Source organism: Triturus cristatus, chromosome 4_1, assembly GCF_964204655.1.
Source record: "Triturus cristatus chromosome 4_1, aTriCri1.1, whole genome shotgun sequence".
In the NCBI taxonomy this organism is placed as follows: domain Eukaryota; kingdom Metazoa; phylum Chordata; class Amphibia; order Caudata; family Salamandridae; genus Triturus; species Triturus cristatus.
The window spans coordinates 19,361,270-19,369,217 of NC_140585.1; the positions used below are offsets into that span (position 1 = coordinate 19,361,270).

Consider the following 7,948-nt stretch of genomic DNA (forward strand, 5'->3'; position numbering starts at 1 on the left):
CAATTTTTTACAAAAAAGTTTTGTGGGTATAGTTTTATACTGAAACTGGAAAAAGAGTTTCTGGGCCAGGGGAGGGACAACTTCATGCAGTGGGTCCTCAAAACAGGAGACTGACTGACTGAAGAGCTTATAAAGCGCTCTTTTGCCGAGGCGTCTTGGCGCTGGGTGAGTATGATGCCGGCAGCTGATGGATCTTTAAGACCTTGAAAAGAGCCAGGTTTTTATCAGTTTCCTGAATAAGGCCCTGTTGGATTCTAACCTGATCGTCACTGCGAGGGACTTCCATAAGACAGATGCTTGGTAAGAGAAACCCTTTCCTCCCCATCTATCTCTTTTTATTCTAGGAACACATACCTATCCTGTGTTGGCAGACCTAAGACAGCGTTGGGGCTGATTTACAGAAAACAAGGTTTGAATATCCACAGCCCATCCTCCATAAATAGCCTTATGCAATAGGCACAGGGCTTTGAAATTCACTATCTGATGGACTGGAAGCCAATGTAGCTGCTTGATCACCGCTGGCGTTGGTTAGTATTTAGGTAACCCAAGCAGAACCCGAGCCGCTGCATTCTGAAGCGATTGAAGTTTTGTGATCTGTCCCTTGTCAACCCCTAGATACAGGGAGTTACAATAGTCGACTCTGGACAAAACCAGAGCTCCGACCACTGTTTTCCTAAGTGACAAAGGAATGAATGGCAAGATCTTCCGCAGGACTTTTAATGTAAAAAAGCATGCAGAGGAAACTTGATTTGTTGGCAAGGCAAGTTTGAGGTCCTTGTCAAGCACAAATCCAAGGTTCCTGGCCTTGGGCACAGGGACTGGACAACTGCCAGCCTCAGGAGGCCACCAGGCCTGGCTCCATACTGATGGTCGTTGGCCAAACTCTAGGACCTCGGTTTTTTCAGTGTTAATCTTGCACGCTAACTATCTTGAGATGTTCATTGTTAGTAAAGATACCATCCAGCGTGTGACCTGGTAAGTGTGTCGGCTCTGCTACAATCTGCCTCAGACTAAAGCTTGCAAGATTGTCTATCAGGTGAGATGTATCAGAGTTATTGTTGTCTTCCAAATGGAAATTAAAACCCCCTAATACCATAAATGTTGGGGTATCCAAGCAAGACTCCAAAAACGTCTGGAGCGCACTAGAGAAAGGGGATCTCACCCCTGGTGGCCGATAAGTTAGGAGCCCCTGAAAAAATTCCAAATTATTTTTGTTCTAATACTGAAAGACAATGCCTCAGCCTGTAACGATGATTGTGACAGGATCCGACCTGTGAAGCAAGATCGATATATAATAGCTTTCCCTCCCCCTTTCGAATCGACCCTATCCACGTGTGCAAATAAGTAGCCTGATGGGACTGCTGCGTTCCAATCCGGTTCTGAAGCCTCATTGGCCCAGGTTTCCGTAAGAAACACAAGATCCGGGTTTGCAACTTGGATCAAACATTCCAGGTCATATTTGTGTTTGCTCATTGATCTGGCATTTAGTAGGATGCCACGGATTGACTCTGCGCTAGAGCGTGGAATGTTCCTGTGTTGGTGCAGGGAGTTCTGAGAGGGTCTATCTTTGACTATATCATGCCCTTGTGAGCCCCTGCTAAAGTGAATATTATTGACCATATTAGAGGCCTGCAACTCTCTGTTCCCAATTTCCGTGTGCAGATAGCTTTTTACAGGTTTGTCAAGGATCCCCAAGCCGCAGGCATTACATCCTCTTAAGTTATAGATATCTCTGTCTATCCAAGCAGTTCAATTAGGGAATACATTTTTATAAAAGATGCAGGGGTTCTGGCGCTGGTCGTGCTCTGGGCGCAGACGGGCTTGCCTTTGGCACGACTCTGGCGTGCCAGCGGTGCTCCCGCTGCACTCGGCTGCTGCACGGCCGAGCAGCCAGCTGGTTTTTAATGATGCCCCCGGTAGCGGAAGTGAGGGGAGGGGCTGGAGCCACGACCCACTGCAGCAGAAGCAAAATGCAGCAAGGACCGGGAGCGGCAAGAAAGAGGAGCTGTGAGTGCAGGTAAGCCTCGTTTGCAATGATACAGTGAATACAAGTAAGACCTCATTAAAAACGGCAGTGCAAAGTAAGCAAGTTCTTTACTTTTTAAAATCAATATCAACCTGGCAGGTCGGCGCGCTGTAAACTCATACCACGCGACCGAGCAGCCAGCTGGTATTTAATGATGCCCCCGGTAGCGGAAGTGAGGGGAGGAGGTGGAGCCGCGACCCACTGCAGCAGAAGCAAAATGCAGCAAGGACCTAGAGAGGCAAGAAAGAGGAGCCGTGAGTGCAGGTAAGCCTCGTTTGCAATGATACAGTGAATACAAGTAAGACCTAATTAAAAAACGGCAGTGCAAAGTAGGCAAGTTCTTTAGTTCTTCACTGGTTACCGCATCGAGGATCTTTGTTATCACCTGCGTGGGCCTCCGCCACCGAGCACTATAGCCGCTGGGTGCCCACCTTTATCATCATCGCAGGATCATCATGAGTGCATACCGTGGACCGCTGCAGCTGGAATCTGTGGGCGCTGCGAGTCCGCCTGTCATCATCGCGGCTTCCTCACAAAGCTTTGTGTCGTGCCCCTTTAAACCTCAGGTACATTGTGCATCACCGGGTCGTGTAGACCCCGGCCTCAAGCTAAGTTCGTTTCACACGCTTTTGAGTGCTTTTATTGCTTTTTAAGTGGATCTATATTTACATGCATTGTGGCTTCTTGATCGCTTTTGAGCCTTGTGTTAAGCCTATATGAAGATACTCATTTTTCTATAGCTACTTGTGTGGTGTCCCTTTGTAGTGTCTTCACTGCGTTATAGTGTCTGGTCATAAATGCTTCACACACTGCCTCTGAGATAGGCCTGTCTGCTCGTGCTACGTTACCGCAGGGTTGAGCAGGGGTTATCCAAGGGTGTAGCCCCCTTACTATGATTTAGGAAGAAGAATCCCTATTTGGACATTGGCGCCAGCCGCTGCCAACTAGAGATCCCCATTTCTAACATTGGTGGTCAGCGGTGAGGATCAGGACTTGCATTTGTTATCCACATACAATAACTGGTGTACACTACTAGTGAGTTCAGACCTAAATGCAACCACATACGTTTTTGATTTTGTTCTATTTTTGATCGTAATTGCCACTTAATACTACAATGGGTAAGCCAACACCCGCGCCACCTCTGGGAAGTGTTGATGGCACTGCGAAGGGCAGGCCTCACAATCAAGGCAAGTAAGTGCCAGATTGGGCAGAGTTCTGTGGTGTACTTGGGACACCAGGTTGGGAGCAGCCAGGTGGCTCCCCTACAGCCCAAGATTGAAACAATCCTTGCTTGGGAACCCCTAAAGACCCAGACACAGGTGAGAGCCTTTTTGGGACTCACGGTTATTACAGGAGATTTGTCAAGGGGTATGACAACATTGTTGCACCCTTGACTGAGCTGACTCCTAAGAAGCAGACAAAGATTGTGAACTGGACTGACACCTGTCAGGAAGCTTTTGACGCCCTGAAGGCTGCCATGTGCATAGCACCTGTACTTCAGGCGGCCAACTTTTCAAAATAATTTGTTGTCCAGACAGATGCTTCAGAGCATGGTGTGGGGACTCTTCTGTCACAGATCAATGAAGAGGGCCTAGACCAACCGGTAGCCTTCATTAGTAGGAGGTTACTTCCACGGGAACAGAGGTGGAGTGCAATTGAGCGTGAGGCATTTGCTGTGGTCTGGACACTGAAGAAGCTGAGACCATACCTCTTTGGGACTCACTTCCAGGTTCAGACGGACCACAGGCACCTCAGATGGTTGATGCAGATGAGGGGTGAGAATCCAAAGTTGTTGAGGTTGTCTATTTCCCTACAGGGTATGGACTTTACGGTGGAGCACCACCCTGGTACAGAACACGCCAATGCTGATGGTCTGTCCAGATTTTCTGCCTTAGTGATGAGAACCCCCAAGTGGGTGGGTAGTCCTCCCCACATTTCAGCTGGAGGGGACACCTGTTAGACCTGGCACCATTGGCGTGGGTCTCCCTTCCATCTTTCGCTTTGGTCTCCTCTGTGTTTGCTAGTGTTAGAAGCACTGGGCGCTGTGCCACTGCCATTCAGTGCCACAGCGCAAATGCTCCCTATTGTAAATTGACTGTATGAATTGGTATTCCCATAATTGGCTCATTTGATTTACCTGTTAGTCCCTGGTATAGTGCACCGTGCGTGCCCAGGGCTGGTAGACAGTATGCTGCTGGTGGGCCTGCAGCGCTGATTGCGCCACCCACAGAAGCAGCTTGTAAAATGTGTCTCAGACCTGCCATTGCAGAGTTTCTGCACAGTCTAGAACTGAACTGCCATTTTGACTGTGAAGTAAACCCACTTCCCAGTCCCTAAACCTTCCCTTGGCATCATGTAAGTCACCCCTATGACAGGGTGCATTGTATGTGAAAGGTAGGACCTGCCTTGGTCTGTGTGGCATGTCCTGATAGTGAATTACACTCCATTTCGTTTCTCACTATTGCAAGGCTATCTGTTCCCTTAGGCCAGATTGGGCAGTTTGATTATTACATCCTATAATTCTAGCTGACCCAAGGAACATGTTTGGAAAGTCGAATTTAGTATGCCTGAGCTCAGAATATTAAAGTACATTTTTTAGTGAGATTTATTGTTATATTCTGTGTTTGAAAATACCAATTTTAGAAAGTAGGTATTTTCTTGCCTAAGTCTTCCAGTGTGCTCTGCTGTTATGTGTATTGGCTGTCTGGTTTTGGAGGGACAGGGCAGGCTGAGCCTGACCTGGATGGAATAGAGAGATCTGCAGTTGGAGTATGTGGAGGGGTGACCCTTTAATCTGTGCAGGGCTGTGCCTGGTAAGGTGAATGATGACTCCACCTCCCACTGTGCGTCTGATGGCAGACCCCCTCTTCCTGAAAGGCAGGATGCAGCCTTGTAAACAAAGTGCTCCAGGACCACAACAAACTGGTTCTGGCTGGGTTCAGTGACTTGTGACTTTTGAGTCAAAATAAAGGGTAAACCCATATAGTCACTGGGACCTGGGTATAGAGCAGTATAAGAATAGTGGTCCCAGTATACAAGATAATTCAATATAAAACAATTAAACAAACAAAGTACCAAGAAAACTTATTAGGAAGGTTCAAATGCCTATTTAATCACATTGAACACAAATTAATAGTTATGACTGAGCTCCATAGTACAGACAATATTGAAATATCATAGCAGTGCCCAGGAAGGAGGAATGGGGGTAGGGAGGTGGGTGATGAAGTGTAGGGTTTGGAGGGAAGTGAATACAAAAAAATTTGGATGCATTGAGAACAAAATCAAATTTGAAGGCAAAATTAATTCACTGCCTTATTTACATTCCGATCAAATCATAAATCCAATATCGACAATTTTTAGAAAAAGCCATATATATGAAGAAAATCACAGTACATCCTGAACTGGTGATAATATTGGCAAAGATGTTGTGTCGACGTTTCGACCCCTTAAGGCATGTAGGTACTCATTGCGACCTTACGGGATGGGGTCTTCATCAGGACTGGAGTGCGTGTGGAAGGGGGGTGAGTGTGGGCACCTAAAAAACAAAGTTAAACATGCGTAAGGCTATTGGATCTATAACTAGGAAAAAGATTCTAATCAAAAAGTTTTAAAAGCAAGTTACCCAAACTGTCAGAAGACAGGACTCTGAGATGTCAAAGGATCATCAAAGGTAGAGGGTAGTAGACTCCTCGAGGGTAACGACAGAAGCGGGAAAAGGGCGAGGTTCCACCTACAACGAATGTGTAAGTTAATGGATAAGGTGGAGATAAAGATTTCAAAAAAAGGGGTTCGCTCCATTGCTGAGCGCAGAACTTACTGATTCGCAGAAGAGCTTTGCTGTCGAATTACATCAGGAGGCTCCTATTGATCAGCACTCCCGGAGAGAAATCCATTGTGAGTAAGGCAAATGGGGATAAGTCACCACTGATTCACCATCAGGGAGTTAATCTAGTAAAGGGAAGGGAGGGAGGGAGAGGAATTAGCAACCAGAAGTAAGGACCTGCATACATCAAAAACCATGAAAGAGCGCCCATAATGTGCGCGTTGCTGTCAGATTCACGAAGGCATCGTGATCTAAGAAATAGGACCCCGAGGGTTCTACAGTGTGTTAACAGATATATACCCCAAAAGGGGAGGGGGGCGGTCACCGCAGAAGGTAGGACCGTGTCGAACAAAGGTATAATCAAAAGTTAGAAAAAACGGCTTAAGTCAAAGAAGGACACAGCACTACATGCAAAAATCTATACAATTGTCAAAGAGTTAAATAGGTAAACTGTATAGAGCATTGCCTTGATCAGATTGAGCGCAGCTAAAGCGATGCTCTTACCCTGCTTCTCCGGTCCCATGTAATGGATAGAAGGGGAAGCGGGCGACAGCAAAGCTCTTCTGCGAATCAGTAAGTTCTGCGCTCAGCAATGGAGCGAACCCCTTTTTTTGAAATCTTTATCTCCACCTTATCCATTAACTTACACATTCGTTGTAGGTGGAACCTCGCCCTTTTCCCGCTTCTGTCGTTACCCTCGAGGAGTCTACTACCCTCTACCTTTGATGATCCTTTGACATCTCAGAGTCCTGTCTTCTGACAGTTTGGGTAACTTGCTTTTAAAACTTTTTGATTAGAATCTTTTTCCTAGTTATAGATCCAATAGCCTTACGCATGTTTAACTTTGTTTTTTAGGTGCCCACACTCACCCCCCTTCCACACGCACTCCAGTCCTGATGAAGACCCCATCCCGTAAGGTCGCAATGAGTACCTACATGCCTTAAGGGGTCGAAACGTCGACACAACATCTTTGCCAATATTATCACCAGTTCAGGATGTACTGTGATTTTCTTCATATATATGGCTTTTTCTAAAAATTGTCGATATTGGATTTATGATTTGATCGGAATGTAAATAAGGCAGTGAATTAATTTTGCCTTCAAATTTGATTTTGTTCTCAATGCATCCAAATTTTTTTGTATTCACTTCCCTCCAAACCCTACACTTCATCACCCACCTCCCTACCCCCATTCCTCCTTCCTGGGCACTGCTATGATATTTCAATATTGTCTGTACTATGGAGCTCAGTCATAACTATTAATTTGTGTTCAATGTGATTAAATAGGCATTTGAACCTTCCTAATAAGTTTTCTTGGTACTTTGTTTGTTTAATTGTTTTATATTGAATTATCTTGTATACTGGGACCACTATTCTTATACTGCTCTATACCCAGGTCCCAGTGACTATATGGGTTTACCCTTTATTTTGACTACTTCAGAGCAGGTACTGACCTGCGAGGTTCATTTTGGTGATTTATCACCCCAATAAGATGGCAGAAAGCGAGACTCTTTCCTACACAGAGGAATATATCAATCAGTTGTTACAGGATCCTGCTAATCAATTCCTATCCTCAGACACCCCCAATATTGACTTTACTCTGAATGACAAGGTGACACGTTTAGAACGTCTTGAGAAAAAACTAATACGTACCCGCCTGCATGGCCATTTACTCAGCAAATACCTTCAGGCCAATGTGATACCTGTGGGACTCCAGATAAAGAACGAGCCAGCAATTTTTGTTGACATTCCTAAGTTTAAGGAAGGCTTCAGTTTTGTTGCCAACAACGCCTCACGCCACTGGATGGTTCTGGGAGTGGAAACTGCAGCTGAACAGGTACAAACTCTATTGAGAGAAATTGCTTCCCTCAAACAGGAGATCGCAGCAGATTCCACCCTAACCAATGCTAAAGAAGCTCTGGCTAACCTGACCAAAAGTTTAAAAGATTTCGAACTTACAACTCAGAGCAAGAAGTTGGATAAACTTGCTAAAGATATTCGTTTTTACGAGAAAAAGAACACTTACCCTTATCTTAACGAGGATTATTACAAGCAGGACACCCAAGGGAGATTCACAGGCAGGGGTAGAGGCTCATACAGA

General features: G+C 45.6%; 1 long non-coding RNA gene across 1 annotated transcript; it reads left to right on the top strand.

Moving 5' to 3' along the window:
- Positions 1-1,931: 1,931 nt before the first annotated feature.
- LOC146839331 (uncharacterized) lies at positions 1,932-7,086 on the top strand. The gene is made up of 3 exons (XR_014980677.1): positions 1,932-2,017; positions 2,126-2,290; positions 6,705-7,086. It is a non-coding gene; the product is annotated as an uncharacterized LOC146839331 (long non-coding RNA).
- The last annotated feature ends 862 nt before the right edge of the window (positions 7,087-7,948 follow it).